Source organism: Bos taurus, chromosome 11, assembly GCF_002263795.3.
Source record: "Bos taurus isolate L1 Dominette 01449 registration number 42190680 breed Hereford chromosome 11, ARS-UCD2.0, whole genome shotgun sequence".
NCBI classification, from domain to species: Eukaryota; Metazoa; Chordata; class Mammalia; order Artiodactyla; family Bovidae; genus Bos; species Bos taurus.
In genome coordinates this window covers 31,922,197-31,948,584 of record NC_037338.1, presented here as the reverse complement: position 1 = coordinate 31,948,584, position 26,388 = coordinate 31,922,197, and the positions used below count along the sequence as shown (strand labels likewise).

General features: G+C 38.7%; 1 long non-coding RNA gene across 1 annotated transcript in view; it reads right to left on the bottom strand.

The window, feature by feature from the left end:
- LOC132346513 (uncharacterized) overlaps positions 1 to 26,388 on the bottom strand; it is a 233,580-nt gene that overhangs the window by 16,278 nt on the left and 190,914 nt on the right. The window contains exon 2 of the long non-coding RNA XR_009496336.1: positions 2,137 to 2,393. This is a non-coding gene — a long non-coding RNA (uncharacterized lncRNA). The remainder of the gene's footprint in view (positions 1 to 2,136; positions 2,394 to 26,388) is intronic.

Sequence of the window (26,388 nt, the reverse complement as noted above, 5' to 3'; positions counted from 1 at the left end):
CTGCAGAGTCCCACAAGATACACATTAAATATCCCCAGAAATACTAATGCCACAGACCACCATTAGTGAAAATTTCAGAGAAATCTTTGTGTTTCTCACCCGCTATGTTTTTCTCTTTCTTTGACAGCTTTATTATCGCGGTATACCTTACATACAATAATCTTCACATATTAAAATGTGCAATTTGGTAAGTTTTTTTTTTTTTAAAGAAACAACTACAATCAAGATAGTGAACAGCTCTGTTGTTCCCTGAAGTTTTGAATGTATCCTATCCCTCCCTGTCATCTTTCTGCTAGGTATCTATTGCTCTGCTTTCTTTAGTGATAGATTTAGTTTGCATTGCATATAGAGCTTTATATAATTGGAATGGAATCATAAATTATGTAGTATTTCATGTCTGGCTTCTTTTACTCAATATAATTATTTTGAGAGATTCAGCCATGTTGAATGTATTAGTATTTCATGTTTTTTTTGTTTATTGGCCATACAAATATCATTGAACATGTAGTTTCCAGAGTCTGGCTATTAGAAATAAATTGGATATGAACGTTTGTGTTCAGGTTTTTAAGTGGGCATATGATTTATTTTCTTTTGAGCAAATACCAAGGAGTAGAATGCCTGCTCCATTTGGTAGGTGTGCAAGAAACTGCCAAGTTATTTTCTACAGTGTTTCTACCATTTTACAAAAACACCAGTATTTGTGGGTTTCAGTTCCTCCCTGTTCTCACCAACACTTGGTATAAACAGACTATTTAATTTTTAAGCATTCAGCAAGCATGTAGTGGGAAGGCACTGCGTTTGCATTTTCCTAATGACTTATGATATTGAGAATCTTTCTGTGCTTGTTGGCCATCTGTGTGTCCTTTTTGGTGAACAATCTGTTCAAATAGTTTGCCCATTTTTTAACTGGGTTTTAAAATTATTATTGGTTTTGAGATTTTTAAACATCCTACATTGAAGTCCCTTTTCAGTTACGTTTTTCAAATATTATTAAATCTGTCTGTATGGAACATGGTTGGCAAAGGGTTCCCAATACAAACTCAAAAGCTGAAAACTTGCTAAAAGCCGATGTTTCTTTTGCAAGTAACTAAAGATAAAGAGGATTTTAAACCTATTAGTACTGAGTGAACTAGTCTTATTTCTAAGTCTCAGAGTAAAGCTTTTTTCCTATAGTGTAGTGATTATGAGCAGTTTTGCTGCTGAACTGAAAATCACTCAGCTACATCCTAACTATGTGATCTTAGATATATTTTTAACTTCTCTATGGCTGTTTTGTAAAATGTGCTCATAGTAGTAGCTGCCTCATGTTGATAGTGTAGGGGTTACATGTATGTGTGTAAATAAGGCATACAGGGAATGCTTAATACCTGGTCTCTGCCATTTAATACACTCATTATTCTTCTTCACCCATTTCTCCCTAGATCCTATCTGTTACAAGACCTCATTTAACATGGCCAGCCTCTCAGGCTAATGTCTTACCCTTGGACGAATGCACTTCAGAAGCCATAGTCTGTCAGAAGGAAGAAAATATGTTCTTGAGGCTCGAGTTTCAAGAAACCACATGAAGAAGTTGGTAGAACTCTATAGCCGGATAGTGCCAAGAGAAGCTTCTCATAAAGATCAGGATATTTGGGCATAGAAGAAGGAAGGGTATGCCATAGTTATAGTTCATCTTCCATCAAGATAGTTTATTTAAATTCATCAGTTTGCTCCCATAGCTGGATCCTGACACTAAATTTAGTTTAACTTAAGGATCTCTGAAAAAAATGTATGCCATTCAAAGTTGAAAATGAACACATTCATAGGGGACATAACTTTTATCTTCATAAGATTAAAACAGAAATGCTCCCCAAATACCTGCTGACTGATTTTTTTTTTCTCAAGAGAAAAATCCAAATTGGCCAACTGATGGTTGATGGAAGCCAGACTTTCAGGAACTTCACTCTCAGAGAATGTGATGATTCACCTTGGTTTGAGCCCAAATAATGATTCTGAAATACTTTCCCACCCCTCAAACCAATGCCCCCCCTCCACACACACAAAAGGAATAAGTATGAGAAGGGGATAATGGATTTGAGGTGAGCTAGGCTGGGTACCATCGGAGAAGGCAATGGCACCCCACTCCAGTACTCTTACCTGGAAAATCCCATGGATGGAAGAGCCAGGTAGGCTGCAGTCCATGGGGTCACTAGGAGTCTGACAGGACTGAGCGACTTCACTTTCACTTTTGACTTTCATGCACTAGAGAAGGAAAGGGCAACCCACTCCAGTGTTCTTGCCCGGAGAATCCCAGGGACGGGGGAGCCTGGTGGGCTGCCGTCTTTGGAGTCACACAGAGTTGGACATGACTGAAGTGACTTAGCAGGAGCAGCAGCAACAGCAGGCTGGGTACCCTATGGATGGATATGAGAAAATATGAGTTTTACTTTTGGGAAAGCAGCAGGAAACACTTCTAATACTCAAATGAGCTTTGTGCTGGCATCAGGAAATACTTAAAAGTATGTCATCCCTATAGACTGTGAATTGGGTAAGGACTGAAGACCATGGCCATTTTTTCAGCACTTTGTTTCCAGTGCCTACTATAGTGTTTATTATATAACAGAAGCTCGATAAATATATAAAATGTGTATTTTCAAATGGTTCAACTTCATCCTTCCCTTTCCACAATGCAAAATTAAGCTTACTAAGTTTTCTTTCTCTTTCAAAACCTTAACAGTTTAGACGAGGTATGATTTGAGGGAAAGTTTCATTTGTTCTGAAACAAATACAACCTCCTTTCCTCTCCTGGACTTAAACATTGCCGGGGTTAATGAGTCTGCCTTCAGGAACCCACCTGTTCACATATATCACCAGGGCTGTAACTGTGTACTTAGAGACCTATTAATAAGCATGCTCTAGACCAGGAAGAGAACAATTAAGCTTTAAGACTCTTCTTGACTGTTCTTTACTCTTTTGATTCCACTTCTTTTCTCCTCAAAGGCCAGTTACTGAGAGTAACAGAGGCTAACATTCAGAAATGGTGACTAATTGGGAAGGTGCTGAGATGGGAATAGCTGTCATTGGCAGATTTTAAAAGGGACTTTGAAATAAAACTCATTTTTTGGGGGGCAAGACAAGAAAAACTTGAACATAAAGTTTTCTCTGTCCTTTGACTTCCTCTCTCCACACACTATGTTTTATGTGTCTGCATTATGTATTGACCAAACCTCACCCATCAGCAAAAATACCTGCTTAACAATGAAGAACAACATTCTCCTAGCATGGATAAGACAATTCCTTAAAGGATAATATTGCTTCTTGACTTGTAAAAGGCTGCTGAGATCTGGAGAATGTAAACTGTCAATAATATGCCATTTAATGTGTAGACCTCTGTGTCAAATAACTTATATAACTCTGCCTTGACTTCTAACAGGTAGAACAGTTCTCAGTTTTATGAGTGCTCATCCTGTTTATAACCCTCAAATTTTTCTTTCCATTTCTTCCTTAGATTGACTGATTAATTTTCCTTGACATATGCTTGGTATAGCTGGCAGGGTATCTGACACTCTGGCTAGAAGACACCTGGAGTCTGCCTGAAACTGGTGCTTGGTACCAGCATGGGCCCAGTGAGCCCCACCAGCTTTCTGGTAGTCCTCAGATGTTCCTGTGAGTTCTTCTGATATTCAAATCTCAATTTTGGGTGATGATCCTAAAAATTTTATTTGAGCTGGTTTTCACTTAATACTTAAGAGTCTTAAGGGGCACTGGTGCATTTCCTAGGCAGGACCTAAGGGATCTGGGCAAGAAGCCCAGGGAAACACAGGGGGCTAAACTTATGTTAAATTTGTCTTAAATAAAAGAAAAAATAAGTTGACGTATGATCTGAACAAAACTTTTGCTAGTGAAATGAAAGACTGATTTATTTAGATCCAAAGAATAAAGCAAGGAGATCCAACCAGTCCATCCTAAAGGAAATCAGTCCTCAAATTCATTGGAAGGACTGATGCTAAAGCTGAAACTCCAATACTTTGGCCACCTGATGCGAAGAACTGACTCATTTGAAAAGACTCTGATGCTGGGAAAGATTGAAGGCGGGAGGAGAAGGGGATGACAGAGGATGAGATGGTTGGATGGTGTCACTGACTCAATGGACATGAGTTTGAGCAGGCACCAGGAGTTGGTGATGGTCAGGGAAGCCTGGCATGCTGCAGTCCATGGGGTTGCAAAGAGTGACCTGACTGAGCGACTGAACTGAACTGAAAGAATAAAGGGACATTTTGCTCCTTCTGGACACAAGATATTTCTCAGGCATAACCTTATGGAATAAGGTTATTCCATAACCGTATAAAAGTGCCTAAGAATTAATCCTCATGGCAAGCAGTAGTCCTATATGGGGAAAACCCATTACGACCATTAAGTAAGTACTGCTTGGATGGGGAGGTACAACAGGAGCTGATAATCGGGCTCTCTGAGTAATGTGATGGTTTAGGCTGTCATAGGGAGAACCTTGGTGAAACTCTTGGATGACATAAACAGAACCTTGTGTGCACCAGAACCAAGGAGAAAGGAGCAGTGACCCCACAAGAGACTGATCCAGACTTGCCCATGAGTGTCCAGGAGTCTCTGGCAGAGGCGTGGGTTGGCAGTGGCCTGCTGCAGGGTTGGAGGCACTGAGTGTAGCAGTGTGTGCATGCGACCTTTTGAAGGAGGTTGCCATTATCTCCATTACCTCCACCATAGTTTGAAAGTGAAAAGTGAAGTCGTTTAGTCATGTCCAACTCTTTGCACCCTCATGGACTGTAGCTTACCAGGATCCACCATCCATGGGAATTTTCCAGGCAAGATTTCTGGAGTGGATTGCCATTTCCTTCTCCAGGGGATCTTCCCAACCCAGGGATCAAACCTGGGTCTCCCACATTATAGGCAGATGCTTTACCATCTGAGCCACCAGGGAAGTTTGGCCCCAGGTAAATAACAGGGAGGGAACACAGCCCCACCCATCAACAGAAAATTGGACTAAAGATTTACTGAGCATGGCCCTGCCCATCAGAACAAGACCCAGTTTCCCCATCAGTCAGTCTCTCCCATAAGCCTCTTATCCTTCTCCATCAGAGGGCAGACAGACTGAAAACCACAATCACTGAAAACTAACCAATCTGATGACATGGACCACAGCCTTGTCTAACTCAGTGAAACTATGAGCCATGCTGGATAGGGCCACCCAAAATGGATGGATCATGGTAGAGAGTTCTGACAAAACATGGTCCACTAGAGAAGGGAACGGCAAACAGCTTCAATATTCTTGCCTTGAGAAGAGTATGAAAAGGCAAAAAGATAGGACACTGAAAGATGGAACTCTCCAGATTGGTAGGTGCCCAATATACTACTGGAGATCACTGGAGCAATAACACCAGAAACAATGAAGAGACGGAGTCAAAGCAAAAACAAGACCCAATTGTGGATGTGACTGGTGATGGAAGTAAGGTCTGATCCTGTAAAGAGCAATACTGTATAGGCCCTGGAATGTTAGGTCCATGAATCAGGACAAATTGGAAGTGGTCAAACAGGAGATGGCAAGAGTGAATGTGGACATTCTAGGAATCAGCAAACTAAAATGGACTGGAATGGGTAAATTTAACTCAGATGACCATTATATCTACTACTCGGGGCAGGAATCCCTTAGAAGAAATGGAGTAGCCTTCATGGTCAATAAAGAGACCAAAATGCAGTACTTGGATGCAATCTCAAAAATGAGAGAATGATTTCATTTCCAAGACAAACCATTCAATATCACAGTAATCTAGTCTATGCCCTGACCAGTAATGCTCAAGAAGCTGAAGTTGAACAGTTATATGAAGACCTACAAGACCTTCTAGAACAAAAACTGAAAAAAGATGTCCTTTTCATTATAGGGGACTGGAATGGAAAAGTAGAAAGTCAAAAAATACGTGGAGCAATAGGCAAATTTGGCCTTGGAGTACAGAGTGAAGCAGGGCAAAGGCTAATAGAGTTTTGCCAAGAGAATGCGCTGGTCTTGGCAAACACCTTCTTCCAGCAACACCAGAGGAGAATCTACACATGGACATCACCAGATGGTCAATATTGAAATCAGATTGATTATATTCTTTGCAGCCAAAGATGGAGAAGCTCTATACAGTGAGCAAAAACAAGACCAGGAACTGACTGTGGCTCAGATCATGAACTCCTTATTAACCAAATTCAGACTTAAATTGAAGAAAGTAGGGAAACACTAGACCATTCTGGTATGATGAATATAAATCCCTTATGATTATATAGTGGAAGTGACAAATGGATTCAAGGAATTAGATCTGATAGAGTGCCTGAAGAACTATGGACAGATGTTCATGACATTGTCCAGGAGGCAGTGATCACAGAACATCCCTGAGAAAAAGAAAAGCAAAAAAGGCAAAATAGTTGTCTGAGGAGGCCTTACAAATATCTAGGAAAAGAAGAGAAGCAAAGGGCAAAGGAGAAAACAAAAGATATAAGCATCTGAATGCAGAGTTCCAAAGAATAGCAAGGAGAGGTAAGAAAGCCTTCCTAGGTGATCAATGCAAAGAAATAGAGTAAAACAATAGAACGGGAAAAATTAGAGATCTCTTAAAGAAAACTGGAGATACCAAGGGAAATTTTCATGTACAGATGGACACAATAAAGGACAGAAATGGTATGGACCTAACAGAAGCAGAAGATATTGAGAAGAGGTGGCAAGAATACACAGAACTATACAAAAAAGATCTTCATGACCCAGATAATCATAATGGTGTGATCACTCACCTAGAGCCTGACATCCTGGAATGTGAAGTCAAGTGGGCATTAGGAAGCATCAATATGAACAAAGCTAGTGGAGGTGATGGAATTCCAGTTGAGCTATTTCAAATCCTGAAAGATGATGCTGTGAAAGTGCTGCACTCAATATGCCAGCAAATTTGGAGAACTCGGCAGTGGCCACAGGACTGGAAAAGGTCAGTTTTCATTCCAACCCCAAAGAAAGGCAATGCCAAAGAATGCTCAAACTACCACACAATTGCACTCATCTCACATGCTCAAAGCAAAGCAATGCTCAAAATTCTCCAAGCCAGGCTTCAGTAGTACATGAACTGTGAACTTCCAGATGTTCAAGCTGGATTTAGAAAAGGCAGAGGAACGAGAGATCAAATTGCCTACATCGTTGGAGCATCAAAAAAGTGAGAGAGAATTCCAGAAAAACATCTACTTTTGCTTTCTTGACTATGCCAAAACCTTTGACTGTGTGGATCACAGCGAACTGTGGAAAATTCTTAAAGAGATGGGAATACCAGAGCACCTGACCTACCTCTTGAGAAACCTATATGGAGGTCAGGAAGCAACAGTTAGAACTGGACATGGAACAACAGACTGGTTCCAAATCAGGAAATGAGTATGTCAAGGCTATATATTGTCACCCTGCTTATTTAATTTATATGCAGAGTACATCATGCTAAATGCTGGGCCGGTTGAAGCACAAGCTAGAATCAAGATTGCTGGGAGAAATATCAATAATCTCAGATATGTAGATGACACCACCCTTATGGAAGAAAGCTAAGAAGAACTAAAGAGCCTCTTGATGAAAGTGAAAGAGGACAGTGTAAAACTGGCTTAAAACTCAACATTCAGAAAACGAAGATCATGGCATCTGGTCCCATCAGTTCACGGCAAATAGATTGGGAAACAATGGAAACAGTGGCAGACTTTATTTTTGTGGCTCCAAAATCACTGCAGATGGTGACCACAGCCATGAAATTAAAAGACTCCTGCTCCTTGGAAGAAAGTTATGACCAACTTAGACAGTACATTAAAAAGCAGAGTCATTACTTTGCCAACAAAGGTCCGTCTAGTCAAAGCTGTGGTTTTTCCAGTAATCATGTATGGATGTGAGAGTTGGACTATAAAGAAAATGGAGCACCAAAGAATTGATGCCTTTGAACTGTGGTGTTGGAGAAGACTCTTGAGAGTCCCTTGGACTGAAAGGAGATCCAACCAGTCCATCCTAAAGGAAATAAGTCCTGAATATTCATTGGAAGGACTGATGCTGCTGAAACTCCCAATACTTTGGCCACCTGATGCAAAGAACTGACTCATTAGAAAAGACCCTGATGCCGGGCAAGATTGAAGGTGAGAGGAGAAGGGGACGACAGAGGATGAGATGGTTAGGTGGCATCACCGACTTGATGGACATTAGTTTGAATAAGCTATGGGAGTTGGCTATGGACAGAGAAGCCTGGTGTGCTGCAGTCCATGGGGTCGCAGAGTCGAACAAAACTGAGTGACTGAACTGAACTGAGGGCAAACCAAACCATATGAAAGACGCTGAAGCAACCCAATGATAAATCCTTGGGTTGCTAGACTCAAAAGTAGCACATATGCACCATACCACACTGTCCTCAGAAAATATAATAATGCTACAAATTGATACTGGGAAATTGTGCCTCAAATGGCTCCTGTGTAAAGTCACCTATGGAAATACAGGCTGGGTTTATGTATGTTTACAAGTAGTTAATTGGGAAGTATAGAAAATCAGGCTCTGAAATGACCGAGTTGGGGTTCTTTGACACTCCAAGACAAGGCTGAGTGAACAAGTAAAGCTGGCAGTCTTCTGGATCTGTTCCTACAGGGTCTCCTGGAAACAAGTTAAGAGTTTTTCTCTTTTCTAAAATTATATTAGCAGTAAAAAAAAATATTTGTAGGGCTATATCCATGTTGGTGGGGGGGCACTTCGTGGGTACCCCAAACGATAAAGAATCTGCTCGCAATGTGGGAGACCTGGGTTCAATCCCTGGGTTGGGAAGAAGGGAGAAGGGCATGGCAACCAACTTCAGTATTCTTGCCTGGAGCATTCCATGGATAGAGGAGTCTGGCAGGCTATAGTCCATGAGGTCGCAAAGAGTCAGACACAACTGACTGACTAACATAAATATCTATAGATATTTTAAATTTGAGAAATATCTAAGTTCTTAAAATTTTAGAGAGTCTCATCCTAAACTAACATACCTATTTTAATTGGTCTTTGGCAGCCCCCAAAGGCTTCCAAAAGTCCAAAATAATCTTATCGAAAGATTTGTTGTAGAAGGCTTATGAAAGAGTAATGATATAAAAGGTACCTAAAATTTTACTGTGCCCCTCTATCTTAATTTGTGTACTCATTGTTGTGATCTTCTGAATTGTTGTTGCACTCTGAAGAGACTGTTAAATGGTTGCCTTTAGAAGTGGGTAAAGCAGAGACATTACTTTGCCAACAAAGGTCTGTCTAGTCAAGGCTATGGTTTTTCCAGTAGTCATGTATGGATGTGAAAGTTGGAATGTGAAAAAATCTGAGTGCCGAAGAACTGATGCTTTTGAACTGTGGTGTTGGAGAAGACTCTTGAGAGTCCCTTGGACTGCAAGGAGATCCAACCAGTCCATTCTAAAGGAGATCAGTCCTGGGTGTTCTTTGGAAGGAATGATGCTGAAGCTGAAACTCCCGTACTTTGGCCACCTCATGCGAAGAATTGACTCATTGGACAAGACTCTGATGCTGGGTGGGATTGGGGGCAGGAGAAGAAGGGGACAACAGAGGATGAGATGGCTGGATGGGATCACCGACTCGATGGACATGAGTTTGAATGAACTCCGGGAGTTGGTGATGGACAGGGAGGCCTGGCGTGCTGCAATTCATGGGGTCACAAAGAGTTGGACTCGACTGCGTGACTGAACTGAACTGAACTGAAAGTGAGTAAAGATTCCACCCGTCATGCGGGAGACCTGAGTTTGATCCCTGTGTTGGGAAGATCCCCTAAAGAAGGAAAAGGCCACCCACTCCAGTATTCTGGCCTAGAGAATTCAATGGGCTGTATAGTCCACGGGGTTGCAAAGAGTTGGACAGAACTGTGTGTTTTTCACTTTAGAAGTGGGACTATGTGAGGCTGTAGGCAAGACTCTTCAGATCAAAGTCCTCACTGAGGGCTGTATGAGACAATTTCTGAAGTTCAGGGAGGATCCTCAAAAGTGTTTGTAATTGGATTACCAAAATAGAAGGCCACCAGTCTGGCTAAACTGACCATAGCTCATTTTTTTTTTTTTTTTTTGCAGGGGCTCTGTTCTCTAAGCTAAATGAGGGAAAGGAAAATATTCCATATATATGAATGCGTGTGTTAGTCCTTTTATATCATTGAGGTGGCCACCCAATTCTTTGGGGGAAAAAACCAACTCTCCTTGTTTTTACAAATCTAGTCTTAAAGGACCAGAGGTGTGGCTCTAGAGATAATCCAAAGCCCAATTCTTTTACGACTCCCCACACATTTCCTACTTATCTTAGGAGGCTTTTGAGTATTGAGGAAAAATTTTTTTCTGGTCTTAAGGTAACAAAGTCTTCCTGGGAGAAACCTGCCTCTCTTTTCTTATGCGTCTGAGATGCAAATATCCTACCTGATCTTCTCCAGGAAACCTTATCTCCATCTTTTTAAAATGTAAATTTCAGGAAAGTGGTTAGCCAATTTGGGACTTGACACTTAAGATTTTTATTTGTCTTTGAGGTCTTTTCCATAAATGTTAATAAAAAGGGTTTAGCCATCTAAAGAAGTGACCTTGATTTGTTCCATCTGCCAGAAACCTAACCTGAATTAAATCTCCTTTGTAACTTATGGGTTTTCCATTGTTTTACTTGATTCATAGCTGAAATCTTGGAATGGGAACTATGAGGCTCTGTGGTTGTTTGTGTTTGTACAAATATGTATGTATATTGCAGAGATGTGTGGCATTGTCACATTTAATCTGTAAAAGAGCTCTAGTTAATTGGCTTAAAGGAAATTAAGTGCTGATACAAATACTATGAAATATAAAAACTGGCCAAAATGAACTTCAGGATCACATGATCTGGGAAATATTCAATATTAAATTAACATCTGGTATTAAAGTTAACTTGCATTTGTTGGTTTGATTAATACAAACATGTCTTTAGAGCCTTCAACATTAAGTATAATACTTTTATACCTGGTTCTTTAGTTGCTAAGTCATGTCCTACTCTTTGCAACCCCATGGACTGTAGCCCACCAGGCTCCTCTGTCCATGGGATTCTCCAGGCAAGAATACAGAGGTGTGTTGCTACTTCCTTCTTCACTTATTGTACCTAGGCTTACTAGAAATAAAATAAGGCCTTATTATTCCTGTTACAAAGTTTGTCAGCAAAAATTTTTAAGCAAATAAAACTGAAGTAAATGAAGAGCTTTTAGGTAAACTCTTTAGAATAATTATGTTTGGGGAAAATCTCTTTTAAGGATTGTATCTCTAGATTTTGGTAACCTGAAATTAAACTAAGTTAAGTTACAAGAAATCATTCACTATCTAGGTCATTTCAACTAGGACAAATACTGGAACATTAACTGCTGGCCAAGTCAAAGTTTACCGCTTTTGTCTTCTTATGAAAATCTAAGAATGGTTGGGTTTATGAAACATATGTCTTGTACCACAATGAAGAAAGAAATTCTATGAGAAGGTGTATATGTTTCTAGAGGTTATAAAATACATTCATAAATACCAATCAAGAAGTATTGGTATGACACACAGTTCACAGTTACATGGTTCCTGGTTTTCAGTAGAGTTTAAGGTTTTAAGTTTTAAAGTTATAAGGGAAACATTTCAGTATGAAAGGAAGTAGGATGTGTGTTTTCAGCAGGGGGGAAAAGGTATAAGTAATGGAAATGCGTTTTGTTAAAAAAAAAAAAAAACTTGGTTTTCTCCTAGAACTTGTTGTTTCTGAATATAAAAGAAAATGAGGGGCATATTAATACGGATAGAGAAAGTTGTGGACAATTTGTCATGAAAGAACACCGAGTTTTGTGCATGGTCAGAATTAGCTAAGATTAAAATTGAATTTAATTCAGAAAATGAATTTTAAAGGTAAAGTGGTACAAAATCTGAATTTAGTTTTCCCTCTAAGAAGACAAAGTTTTCTTAAAATATTGAGCTTCTTTTGTATGAGACTGTGTAGAGGTCTTTGCCTCTAAATGATCTGTATTTGTTTAAGTGAATGGGTACTATTTCATAGTAACTTGTCATTCTACTTGATCAAGTGTTCTACAATGTTTTTATATTTTTGATAAACTTCCCAAAGATCAAATTCTACATTAAGTTCATTTGACCTCTAGCTAACTTTGAGGTTTTCCAAAGAGTATAGAACACCTCAAAATATTTGTATTCTTTCCATCTCAGAGAGAAGAATATTAAACTCATTAGGCTTATTTGGTTTGTTAAATTACATGGGAAGAATTATCAAATAAGTGCTAATAAAACTTCTTAGATTGTATGATATGGTTACAACAGTAATATACATATTCTATAAATTATATGAACTCCTAGACCCTGGTATATCATGGTAAATGGCATCAGTCTAATTTTAGTAATTACTTCAAATTATTGTATGTCACAGCAGTAACCAAGTTTCTTGTCAGTCACATTATAATCAGTCTTTAACCTTGACTTTTTAAGTCTTTTGTCATTTACCAAGTTATCATTGTACTCTGATGCTTTTTGCCAAAATGCTTCATCTTCAAGAAGATTCATAGGGGCAGTCCTAAGATGGCAGAGGAATAGGACAGGGAGACCACTTTCTCCCCCACAAATTGATCAAAAGAACATTTGAACACTGAGCAAATTCCACAAAACAACTTCTGAATGCTCCAGAGGACATCAGGCACCCAGAAAGGCAGCCCACTGTTTCAAAAGGAGATAGGAAAAAATATAAAAGATAAAAAGAGAGACAAAAGAGGTAGGGACAGAGATCCATTCCTGGAAGGGAGTCTTAAAAAAGAAAGAAGTTTCCAAACACTAGGAAACACTCTCACCGGTGGGTCTGTGGTGAGCCTGGGAACTTCAGAAGGCAACATAACTGGGAGGAAAAATAATAAACCCACAGATTACGTGCCTAACAGCAACTCCCAGTGGAGAAGCAGCACAGACGATTGCATCGCCACTAGCAAGCCGAGACTGAACAGGGAGGCACAGGCTGCATTGCTTAGGGTTAAGGACTGGGCCTGAATGCCCCAAGGGCAATCTGAGGGAACTAATTTGAGATAGCAACCCAGACTGTGGGATAGCTATCCCGCGAAAAAGCAAAAAGCCCTAACCTAAGATACTGCCAGGCCCACTCACAGAACAAAGGACAGAGCAGAGCTAGCTGGGTGTGGACCAGCCCATCCCCTGCCAAAGACAGGCAGGCGGGGGCAGCCAGAGCTTGAAGGGGGAAATCTCGGCCCCAGAGTGGCATCTGCTACTAAACTACAAGCTGGCTTCATTGCTAACCAAGATTTCTTGGGATTCTGGATGGTCAACATCCACTGGGAGGGTTGCAGCCAGAGGCCAGCTCCCCAGAAGAGACACACAGCACACCTGAGAAGGCGTGCCCATTGTACACCCAGAAAACTGAGCGGCTGGGACGGGGGAGGCAATAAGATGCAGCCCCCAACTGAGGGCGACTGTGCTCGCCCTGGTCACCTGAGCTGCTTGGCCTGGGAAGGACACAAAATGCAGGCCCAACCAAGCCTGCACCTTTGTGGAGTACCCGAGAAGCTGAGCGCCTTAGACCTGGGAAGTGCATCCAACTCAGGGCCCACCTCAGACAGTTCCCAGCAGAGCAACCTAGAGCCTGAGCAGTGTAGACTGGGAAAGCACATACGCTGTGAGCGGGGGCAAACCCAGTGTGGTCGAGACACTGTGAGCACTCCCCTAACATGCCAGTGATATTTGTTTGCAGTGTTCCTCCCTCCCCACAGCAGACTGAACCAGTCTAAAAAAGTGACCACCAGCGCCCCCTTGTGTCAGGGCAGAAATTAGATACTGAAAAGACCAGCAAACAGAAGCTAAAATAAACTGAGGGAACCGATTTGGAAGTGACAGGTGCAATAGATTAAAACCCTGTAGTTAGCACCAACTACTACGTAGAAAGGGGCCTATAGATCTTGAGAAGTATAAGCCGAATCGAGGAATGATCTGAAAATGAACTGACCCCACACTGTCCACAACAGCTCCAGAGAAAGCCCTAGATTTATTTTTTTTACTATTATCATTTTTTTAATTTTTAAAAATTTATTTTTAAGTCCTCTATTACTCCTTTAATTTTCAGTTTTATAACCTACTATTACTTTGCAAAAAAAAAAAGACCCTATTTTTAAAGCAAACTTCATATATATATATATATTTTATAATTTTTGTGACTTTTTTTATTGTATTTTTGAGAATCTAACCTTTACTCTAGATTTTTAATCTTTCTTCTTGGTATTTGTTATCAATTTTGTACCTTTAAGAACCCAATCTTCAGTACCCATTTTTACTTAGGAGTGAGATTACTGACTTGATTGCTCTCTCCCTCTTTGGACTCTCCTTTTTCTCCACCAGGTCGCCTCTATTGCCTCCCTCCCCCTTCTCTTCTCTACCCAACTCTGTGAATCTCTTTGTGTGCTCCAGGCTGTGGAAAACACTTAGGGAACTGATTACTGGCTAGATCTATCTCTCTCCTTTTGATTCCCCCTTTTATCCTCCTGGCGACCTCTGTCTCCTTCCTCCCTCTTCTCTTCTCTGTGTAATTCTGTGAACATCTCTGAGGGATCCAGACTGTGGAGAGCACATAGGGAAGTGATTACTGGCTAGTTTGCTTTCTCCTGTTTTGATTCCCCCTTTTCTCCTCCTGGTCACCGCTATCTCCCTCCTCCCTCTTCTCTTCTCCATGTAACTCTATGTACCTCTCCGGGGGTCCCTCACTGTGGAGAAATTTTTCATCATTAACCTAGACGTTGTATCATTGATGCTGTATAGATGGAGAAGTCTTGAGGCTACTGTAAGAATAAGACTGAAAATCAGAGGCAGGAGGCTTAAGTCCAAATCCTGAGAACACCAGAGAACTCCAGGGAATATTAATCGATAGGAGTTCATCAAACACCTCCATGCCTCCACTGAATCCAAGCAACACCCAAGGGCCAACAAGTTCCAGAGAAAGACGTACCATGCAAAATCTCTAGCAACACAGGAACATAGGCCTGAGCTTCAATATACAGGCTGCCCAAAGTCACACCAAACCCATCGACATCTCAGAACTCATTACTGGACACTTCATTGCACTCCAGAGAGAAGAAATCCAGCTCCACCCACCAGAACACCAACACAAGCTGCCCTAACCAGGAAATCTTGACAAGCCACCCATCTAACCCCACCCACAGTGAGGAACCTCCACAATAAAGAGGAAACACAGACTACCAGAATATGGAAAGGCCATCTCAAACACAGCAATATAAACAAGATGAAAAGGCAGAGAAATACCCAGCAGGTAGAGGAACAGGATAAATGCCCACCAAACCAAACCAAAGAGGAAGAGATAGGGTATCTACCTGATAAAGAATTCTGAATAATGATAGTGAAAATGATCCAAAATCTAGAAAACAAAATGGAGTTACAGATAAATAGCTTGGAGACAAGGATCGAGAAGATACAAGAAATGTTTAACAAGGACCTAGAAGAAATAAAAATGAGTCAATATATAATGAATAATGCAATAAATGATATCAAAAACACTTTGGAGGGAACCAAGAGTAGAATAATGGAGGCAGAAGATAGGATTAGTGAGGTAGAAGATAGAATGGTAGAAATAAATGAAACAGAGAGGAAAAAAGAATCAAAAGAAATGAAGACAAACTCAGAGACCTCTGGGACAATGTTAAATGCCCCAACATTCAAATCATAGGAGTCCCAGAAGAAGACAAAAAGACAGACCATGAGAAAATACTTAAGGAGATAATAGTTGAAAACTTCCCTAAAATGGGGAAGGAAATAATCACCCAAGTCCAAGAAACCCAGAGAATCTCAAACAGGATAAACCCAAGACACATATTAATCAAATTAACAAAGATTAAACACAAAGAAGAAATATTAAAAGCAGCAAGGGGAAAACAACAAATAACATACAAGGGGATTCCCATAAGGATAACAGCTGATCTCTCAATAGAAACTCTTCAGGCCAGAAGGGAATGGCAGGACATACTTGAAGTGATGAAAGAAAAAATCATACAGCCCAGATTACTGTACCCAGCAAGGATCTCATTCAAATATGAAGGAGAAATCAAAAGCTTTACAGACAAGCAAAAGCTGAGAGAATTCAGCACCACCAACCCAGCTCTCCAACAGATGCTAAAGGATCTTCTCTAGACAGAAAACACAGAAAGGGTGTATAAACTCGAACCCCAAACAACAAAGTAAATGGCAATGGGATCATATTTATCAATAATTACCTTAAACATAAATGGGTTGAATGCCCCAACCAAAAGACAAGGACTGGCTGAATGGATACAAAAACAAGACTCCTACATATGTTGTCTACAAGAGACCCACCTTGAAACAAGGGACACATACAGACTGAAAGTGAAGAGCTGGAAAAAGATATTCCATGCAAACAGAGACCAAGAAAAGCAGGAGTAGCAATACTCATATCAGATAAAATAGACTAAAACAAAGGCTGTGAAAAGAGACAAAGAAGGACACTACATAATGATCAATCCAAGAAGAAGATATAACAATTATAAATGGCACCCCACTCCAGTACTTTTGCCTAGAAAATCCCACGGATGGAGGAGCCTGGTGGGCTGCAGTCCATGGGGTCGCTAGAGTCGGACATGACTGAGCGACTTCACTTTCACTTTCATGCATTGGAGAAGGAAATGGCAACCCATTCCAGTGTTCTTGCCTGGAGAATCCCAGGGACGGGGAAGCCTGGTGGGCTGCCGTCTCTGGAGTCGGACACGACTGAAGTGACTTAGCAGCAGTAGCAGCAACATAGGACCACAACGATATGTAAGACAAATGCTAACACGTATGAAAGGGGAAATTAACAATAACACATTAATAGTGGGAGACTTGAATACCCCATTCACACCTATGAATAGATCAACCAAACAGAAAATTAACAAGGAAACACAAACTATAAATGATACAATAGACCAGTTAGACCTAATTGATATCTATAGGACATTTCACCCCCAAATAATGACTTTCACCTTTTTCTCAAGTGTACATGGAAGCTTCTCCAGGATAGATCACATCCTGGGCCATAAATCTAGCCTTGGTAAATTCAAAAAAATTGAAATCTTTCCAAGCATCTTTTCTGACCACAATGCAGTAAGATTAGATCTCAATTACAGGAGAAAAACTATTAAAAATGCCAACATATGGAGGCAGTACAACACGCTGCTGAAAACCAACAAATCACAGAAGAAATAAAAAAAAAATCAAAATATGCATAGAAACGAATGAAAATGAAAACACAACAACCCAAAACCTATCGGACACTGTAGAAGCACTGCAAAAGGGAAGGTTCATAGCAATACAGGCTTACCTCAAGAAACAAGAAAAAAGTCGAATAAATAACCTAACTCTACACCTAAAGCAACTAGAAAAGGAAGAAATGAGGAACCCCAGGGTTAGTAGAAGGAAAGAAATCTTAAAAATTAGGGCAGAAATAAATGCAAAAGAAACAAGAGACAATAGCAAAAATCAACAAAACCAAAAGTTGGCTCTTTGAGAAGATAAATAAAGTTGACAAACCATTAGCCAGACTCATCAAGAAACAAAAGGATAAGAATCAAATCAACAAAATTAGAAATGAAAGTGGAGAGATCACAATAGACAACATAGAAATACAAAGGATCATGAGACTACTATCAGCAAGTATATGACAATAAAATGGACAACGTGGAAGAAATGGACAAACACTTAGAAAAGTACAATTTTCCAAAACTGAACCAGAAAGAAATAGAAAATCTTAACAGACCCATCACAAGGACGGAAATTGAAACTGTAATCAGAAATCTTCCAGCAACCAAAAGCCCAGGACCAGACGGCTTCACAGCTGAATTCTACCAAAAATTTAGAGAAGAGCTAACAACTATCCTACTCAAGTTCTTCCAGAAAATTGCAGAGGAAGGTAAACTTCCAAACTCATTCTATGAGGCCACCATCACCCTAATACCAAAACCTGACAAAGATGCCACAAAAAAAGAAAACTACAGGTCAATATCACTGATGAACATAGATGCAAAAATCCTTAACAAAATTCTAGCAAACAGAATCCAACAACATATCAAAAAGATCATACCATGACTAAGTGGGCTTTATGCCAGGGATGCAAGGATTCTTCAATATCTGCAAATCAATCAATGTAATACACCACATTAACAAATTGAAAAAAACAACAACATATGATTATCTCAATAGATGCAGAGAAAGCCTGTGACAAAATTCAACATCCATTTATGATAAAAACCCTCCAGAAAGCAGGAATAGAAGAAACATACCTCAACATAATAAAAGCTATATATGACAAACCCACAGCAAACATTATTCTCAATGGTGAAAAATTGAAAGCATTTCCCTAAAGTCAGGAACAAGACAAGGGTGCCCACTCTCACCACTACTATTCAACATAGTTTTGGAAGTTTTGGCCACAGCAATCAGAGCAGAAAAAGAAATAAAAGGAATCCAAATTGGAAAAGAAGAAGTAAAACTCACTGTTTGCAGATGACATGATCCTCTACGTAGAAAACCCTAAAGTCTCCACCAGAAAATTACTAGACCTAATAAATGAATATAGTAAAGTTGCAGGATATAAAATCAACACACAGAAATCCCTTGCATTCCTATACACTAACAATGATAAAATAGAAAGAGAAATTAGGGAAACAATTCCATTCACCATTGCAACAAAAAGAATAAAATACTTAGGAATATATCTACCTAAAGAAACAAAAGACCTATATATAGAAAAGTATAAAATACTGGTGAAATAAATCAAAGAGGACACAAATAGATGGAGAAATATACCATGTTCATGGATTGGAAGAATCAATATAGTGAAAATGAGTATACTACCCAAAGCAATCTATAGATACAATGCAATCCCTATCAAGCTACCAATGGTATTTTTCAGAGAACTAGAACAAATAATTTCACAATTTGGATGGAAATACAAAAAAACCTCGAATAGCCAAAGCAATCTTGAGAAAGAAGAATGGAACGGGAGGAATCAACCTGCCTGACTTCAGTCTCTACTACAAAACTACAGTCTTCAAGACAGTATGGTACTGGCACAAAGACAGAAATATAGATCAATGGAACAAAATAGGAAGCCCAGAGATAAATCCGCGTACCTAAGGACACCTTATTTCGACAAAGGAGGCTAGAATATACAATGGAGAAAAGACAATGTCTTTAACAAGTGGTTCTGGAAAAACTGGTCAACCACTTGTAAAAAAATGAAACTAAAACACTTTCTAACACCATACACAAAAATAAACTCAAAATGGATTAAAGATCTAAACATAAGACCAGAAACTATAAAACTCCTAGAGGAGAACATAGGCAAAACACTCTCCGACATAAACCCCAGCAGGATCCTCTATGACCCACCTCCCAGAATATTGGAAGTAAAATCAAAAATAAACAAATGGGACCTAATTAAAATTAAAAGCTTTTGCACATCAAAGGAAACTATAAGCAAGGTGAAAAGACAGCCTTCAGAATGGGAGAAAATAATAGCAAATGAAGCAATGGACAAAGAATTAATCTCAAAAATATACAAGCAACTCCTGCAGCTCAATTTCAGAAAAATAAATGACCCAATCAAAATATGGGCAAAGAACTAAACAGACATTTTTCCAAAGACATACAGATGGCTAACATACACATGAAAAGATACTCAACATCACTCATTATCAGAGAAATGCAAATCAAAATCACAATGAGGTACCATTTCACACCAGTCAGAATGGCTGCTATACAAAAGCCTACAGGCAATAAATGCTGGAGAGGGTATGGAGAAAAGGGAACCCTCTTACACTGTTGGTGGGAATGCAAACTAGTACAGCCACTATGGAGAACAGTGTGGAGATTCCTTAAAAAACTGGAAATAGAACTGCCTTATGACCCAGCAATCCCACTGCTGGGCATACACACCAAGGAAACCAGATTTGAAAGAGACACGTGTTGCCCTAGTGTTCATCACAGCACTGTTCGTAATAGCCAGGACATGGAAGCAACCTAGATGTCCATCAGAAGACAAATGGATAAGAAAGCTGTGGTACGTATACACAATGGAATATTACTCCGCCATTAAAAAGAATACATTTGAACCAGTTGTAATGAGGTGGATGAAACTGGAGCGTATTATACAGAGTGAAGTAAGCCAGAAAGAAAAACACCAATACAGTATACTAATGCATATATATGGAATTTAGAAAGATGGTAATGATAACCCTGTACGTGAGATAGCAAAAGAGACACAGATGTATAGAACAGTCTTTTGGACTTTGTGGAAGAGGGCAAGGGTGGGATGATTTGGGAGAATGGCATTGAAACATGTATATTATATGTGAAACAAATTGCCAGTCCAGGTTTGATGCATGATACAGGGTGCTCGGGGCTGGTGCACTGGGATGACCCAGAGGGATGGGATGGAGAGGGAGGTGGGAGAGGGGTTCAGGATGGGGAACATGTACACCTGTGGAAGATTCATGTCAATGTATGGCAAAACCACTACAATATTGTAAAGTAATTAGCCTCCAATTAAAATAAATAAATTTATATTTAAAAAAAATAAGATTCATAACATGGACATTTTGCCAAGAATGTACAGGTGTCTGATAACTTTCAGATCAGACCACTGAACTGGCTAAGAAATTAAAGAATTCTAATGGAAACCTTGATGGCTTCACAAGACTGTTAATAGACTATCAAGGATTAGTCACATAGAACTGAGCAAATGTATGAGTATGGTTATAGTTTGGAGTTTTTGTCTGAAATATTATTGGCTTTTAATCTGTGTTTTCTGGATTGAAGGAAACCTTTAAATTATACCTCTGTAAGTAAAACTGAACCATTTATCTTTTCTCTCTACCTGATCCCTCCAGAATTTGGAAACTCAGGTTCCTAGCAGTTTTCTCAGGTATAGATCACCTCCTAACAGATGTAGGAATATCAAGGTATTTGGGGGACCTCCGGGAAAAAAAAAAAGAATTCACCCAAATCATCACCCAAATCCATAGGTATCACAGGCACAATCAATGATATATTCTTGGTATATGTTTCCTGGCCTTGAGGTTTTAAAGTTTGAGATTCTTTACAAAAAGTTCCAACACAGCTAATTTAAAGTTTCCAATAACCAGACTTATTTTGCAAACAAATTAGTCTTAATTTGTCTATATTTGGTAGAAAGGCAGGTGATTTTAGAGAGAAGAAATTATGTTTCAGTGAACAGTAAGTTTAGTTTTGTTAATTGAGGTCTGTATTTACTGACTAAGATGCACTTCCCAGATAACTTTTTGTAAAAGTTCAGTCATTAAAAGGACACTCTAAGTATGTTTCTGAGGTTTATCATAGTAATCTAATTTTGGATGAAGATCAGAAGTGCCAAGACCTGTGACCAAGAAATAATGCATTCTGGGAAAGGCATCAGACAAAGAAAACTGAGAGGGAACATAGCCACTCCTGAATGAACCACAATTCCTATTTCTGATTTCAACTAAGACCAATACTTTCAGAGTTTAACAAGAAGACAACTATATCTAAAGTAGACAGCTGACCCAAGATGTCTTAGCAGGCCTGCATACTGATTACTTTGACAATTTCTCACATTTTTGCTTATAAGCTAAATGGATTTCTTGGGCTCAATCATATGAAAGTTTCAAAAATCGATCTAATTGTTGGGTTTGTGGCCAATCACCTATGTCCAGTTGCCTTGGTGGATTTATCCTCTCCAAGACTCTAACTGGATAGTCCTTAGACATTTTATTTTAAAAGAAAAATCCCTTAACATTATGCATGCTAATGTTACCACCAATATCACTAAAAGTGATTCTGACCAATTAATGATGCCTGTTTTGAACCTGGCCGTAAATACTCCTTTTCATTAGATGTTGAATATTGCATAGCTCCTAAGCAGATCCAATGGATTTATGGGACAAGTCTGTGACCCTAACTCTCCCCAGGTTGACTAGGAAGATATGTAATTGATTTCTCTTGGGCTCAAGGTCACCTTAGGGTAATCTGTAATATGAGCACTCCTATCAGTTTTCCAATGGTATGACAATTTGGCCACAAAATTTGTTAACTCATGACCAATGAAGTGTCAAATTTGTGCTCTGAACAATCCACTTCCAGTTTAGGAGAAATACTAGGAAAATGGTTTGGTTCAGAAGAATTTGGCTTAATCTTAAATGATGATGATGTTGCTCCTACTATCAATTTAATTAGTTTGTAGAACATACATATACATACATACATATATATATATATATATTTGACTTTCACAATTTCACCTGCTTGCACTAAGATAATGAATGTCTAAACAACCTGAAACTTAAGATCACATCTATAATTCTTCATAGAATAATGGGCATACCCAATGCACATGCAAGGAGAACTGGCTTAAAAGTCCCTTATCGGACAAACTAGAATTGGCTGTCAATCCTTGCTGAACATTCTGCATAACCTCCCCCCACCCCCCCACCCCCCAAAAAAAGAGAGATAACCAGGCAAATGAGACTGATGGACCCCAGCGCAGGTAAGCAGCCACCCTGGCTTCAATGGCCAAATATTTGATCACTTAATGCTTTCTACTGGATGATTAATGATCAACAAGGGGAAACTGTGAAATAAAATTCATATTTGATGGCAAGAAATATTTAAATGTGTCTTTGCCTTTTGGCCTCCTCTCTCCTCACTACTATGCTTTGTGTATCTGCACTGTGCATTGACCAAACCTCCCCCATCAGCAAACATACCTGCTCACCCAGAAGGAGCAACCTTCTCCTAGCACTAGCAAGACAATTCCTTAAAACATAGCTTTCCATTTTTACTTTGTGAGGGGCTTCTTAGATCTGAAGTATGTAAACTGTTAATAATACATCACTTAACATACAGTCCTCTGTCTCAAAAAGCTTATATAACTATTTGACTTCTAACAGGCCGAACAGTTCTCAGAGCTTTCTGAGATGCTTTTCCTGGGTCATAATCCTCAAATTTGGCTCAAATAAAGTTTTCCACTTAGTAAATCAACTGATTTTTTGTCGACAGGATCTATACCTTCCAGATAGTTGTATCTGTTTCTATGGCCATAGGCTTAGGTGGTCTGACCTTGTTGTGTATGTGAGCATGGTGGATGACCTAAATGTTTTCATTTATACCATGACAGTAACAGAAAGAGAGTAAAAAGGGAACTAACATATATCCAGTACCTCCTATGTGCAAAGCACAATCTTAGGCATTTAAAACATATTTTAAAAAGATTAATCTACTCTATGGCTTTTTTAAAATTAACAAACATTTTGTGTGTAAAGAAATTGAGACAAAAAAATTAAGTGAGGAGTCCAGGATCATAGGGCAAATCAACTGGTAGACCCAGAATTCACATTCAGGCCTATGTGAATCTTTTGTCTCTATGATACTGTCACTATTTATTAGATAACATCTACTAAATAGCAGGATAGAGTACAAGGCACTCATAACTGTCAATTTTAAATACATCTCAACTTATTTATAAATCAGTTGGCTATATTTTTTATAATTCAAGTGCCATTTTTAAGACACTATGGGTAACAGTTTGAAAAATTGTACAATTTTTTTTTTGACATATCACAAGTATTAACTTTATAACTTTTTATCCTGGAATTTATAAAAATCATTTTTCTTAAACTCTGATATATTTATACCAAATTCTTCACCATGGTGGGTGGTGTAATTTATGAATTTCAGGGCACATTTTGACATAATTTATCTGTACAAATATGCTCCGGATATAGACAGATAGACAGATAGTTGTACACATCCAATTAAAATGATATGCTTACCCCTTCCTGCATAAATTTAATGTAATTTTATATGTAACATGCATCTTCAAAGTCTCCCTGATATTCACTTGTGCATTTAAAATTTACATATGGAGGACCTGATAGAAGCAAGTCATAAATAATATTCTGAAGCAAGTTTGCCAATAGAACAATTATGTTACTGTGGAAAATGATTATATTTTATGTATTATAACAAAAATGTAATTGTCATAAACATAAAGCAGAGCTGTCCTCTAACCAACAGATTTTCTTCTCAGTATGTGAGAAGAAAATTTAACTTTCTTCAGAATGCTATTTGTGGATATTTTTCTCATACTTATAAATGAACATTTTAAACTGCAAAAACTATAATGGACTTCTATGGACTGAACTGTGCTCTCCCAATTTATAAGTTGAAGTCCTAGTCCCTGGTGTGACTATATTTGGAGATAAAGCCTACAAAAATGTAATTAAGAGCATAAGGGTGGGGTCTTGATACAATAGGATTATTGTCCTTATGAGAAGAGTCAAGAAAGGACTGTTTTTCTGTCTCCATGTGGGGTCTTAGTAAGAAGGCTACCATCTATAAGCCTATAAAAGAATTCTCACCAGAACCCAACTATGCTGCTACTCTGATCTCAAACTTCCAGGCTCCAGAACTATGAGAAAATAAATTTCTGTTGTTTAAGTCTGTGGTATTTTGTTATGATAGCCTGAGCAGACTAAGATAATGACTTTAAAAACATCTATCTCCAAAACTTTTATACAAACAGTCCGATTTAATTTATGTTGAAGAAGAAATCATAGAAACAACTGATACATGGGTAAACTGATAGATCTGTATCAATGAATCTATCAATAGACACATGACATTTAACTAATGGCTAGATGAGAGCTTCAGTGACTTTAGAAATTTTGGAATGTCATGATATCAAATGTAAATGTATCTCAAGTTATTGATCAAGATATAAGCTCAAAAGTTAATCTCAAATATTTGATGGAGAATGCACCAAAAGCCCACTTTCTCCATTGAGGCCATGATGTCCAATGGAAATAGTGTTTTGATGAAAGTGAAAGAGGAGAGTGAAAAAGTTGGCTTAAAGCTCAACATTCAGAAAACAAAGATCATGGCATCTGGTCCCATCACTTCATGGGAAATAGATGAATATGCTACCAATCTAGATAGCATATTCAAAAGCAGAGACATGACCCACCTCCCAGAATATTGGAAATAAAAGCAAAAATAAACAAATGGGACCTAATTAAAATTAAAAGATTCTGCACAACAAAGGAAACTATAAGCAGGGTGAAAAGACAGTCTTCAGAATGGGAGAAAATAATAGCAAATGAAGCAACTGGCAAAAAACTAATCTCAAAAATATACAAGCACTGCAGAGGAAGGTAAACGTCCAAACTCATTCTATGAGGCCACCATCACCCTAATACCAAAACCTGACAAAGATGCCACAAAAAAATAAAACTACAGGCCAATATTACTGATGAACATAGATGCAAAAATCCTTAACAAAATTCTAGCAATCAGAATCCAACAACACATTAAAAAGATCATACACCATGACCAAGTGGGCTTTATCCTAGGGATGGAAGGATTCTTCAATATCTGCAAATCCATCAATGTAATACACCACATTAACAAATTGAAAAATAAAAACCATATGATTATCTCAATAGATGCAGAGAAAGCCTGTGACAAAATTCAACATCCATTTATGATAAAAACCCTCCAGAAAGCAGGAATAGAAGGAACATACCTCAACATAATAAAAGCTATATATGACAAACCCACAGCAAACATTATCCTCAATGGTGAAAAATTGAAAGCATTTCCTCTAAAGTCAGGAACAAGACAAGGGTGCCCACTCTCACCACTACTATTCAACATAGTTTTGGAAGTTTTGGCCACAGCAATCAGAGCAGAAAAAGAAATAAAAGGAATCCAAATTGGAAAAGAAGAAGTAAAACTCTCACTGTTTGCAGATGACATGATCCTCTACATAGAAAACCCTAAAGACTCCACCAGAAAATTACTAGAACTAATCAGTGAATATAGTAAAGTTGCAGGATACAAAATCAATACATGGAAATCCCTTGCATTCCTATACACTAATAATGAGAAAATAGAAAGAGAAATTAAGGAAAAATTCCATTACCATTGCAACGAAAAGAATAAAATACTTAGGAATATGTCTACCTAAAGAAACTAAAGACCTATATATAGAAAAGTATAAAACGCTGGTGAAAGGAATCAAAGAGGACACTAATAGATGGAGAAATATACCATGTTCATGGATTGGAAGAATCAATATAGTGAAAATGAGTATACTACCCAAAGCAATTTACAGGCTCAATACAATCCCTATCAAGCTACCAACGGTATTCTTCACAGAGCTAGAACAAATAATTTCACAATTTGTATGGAAATACAAAAAACCTTGAATAGCCAAAGAAATCTTGAGAAAGACGAATGGAACTGGAGGAATCAACCTGCCTGACTTTAGGCTCTACTACAAAGCGA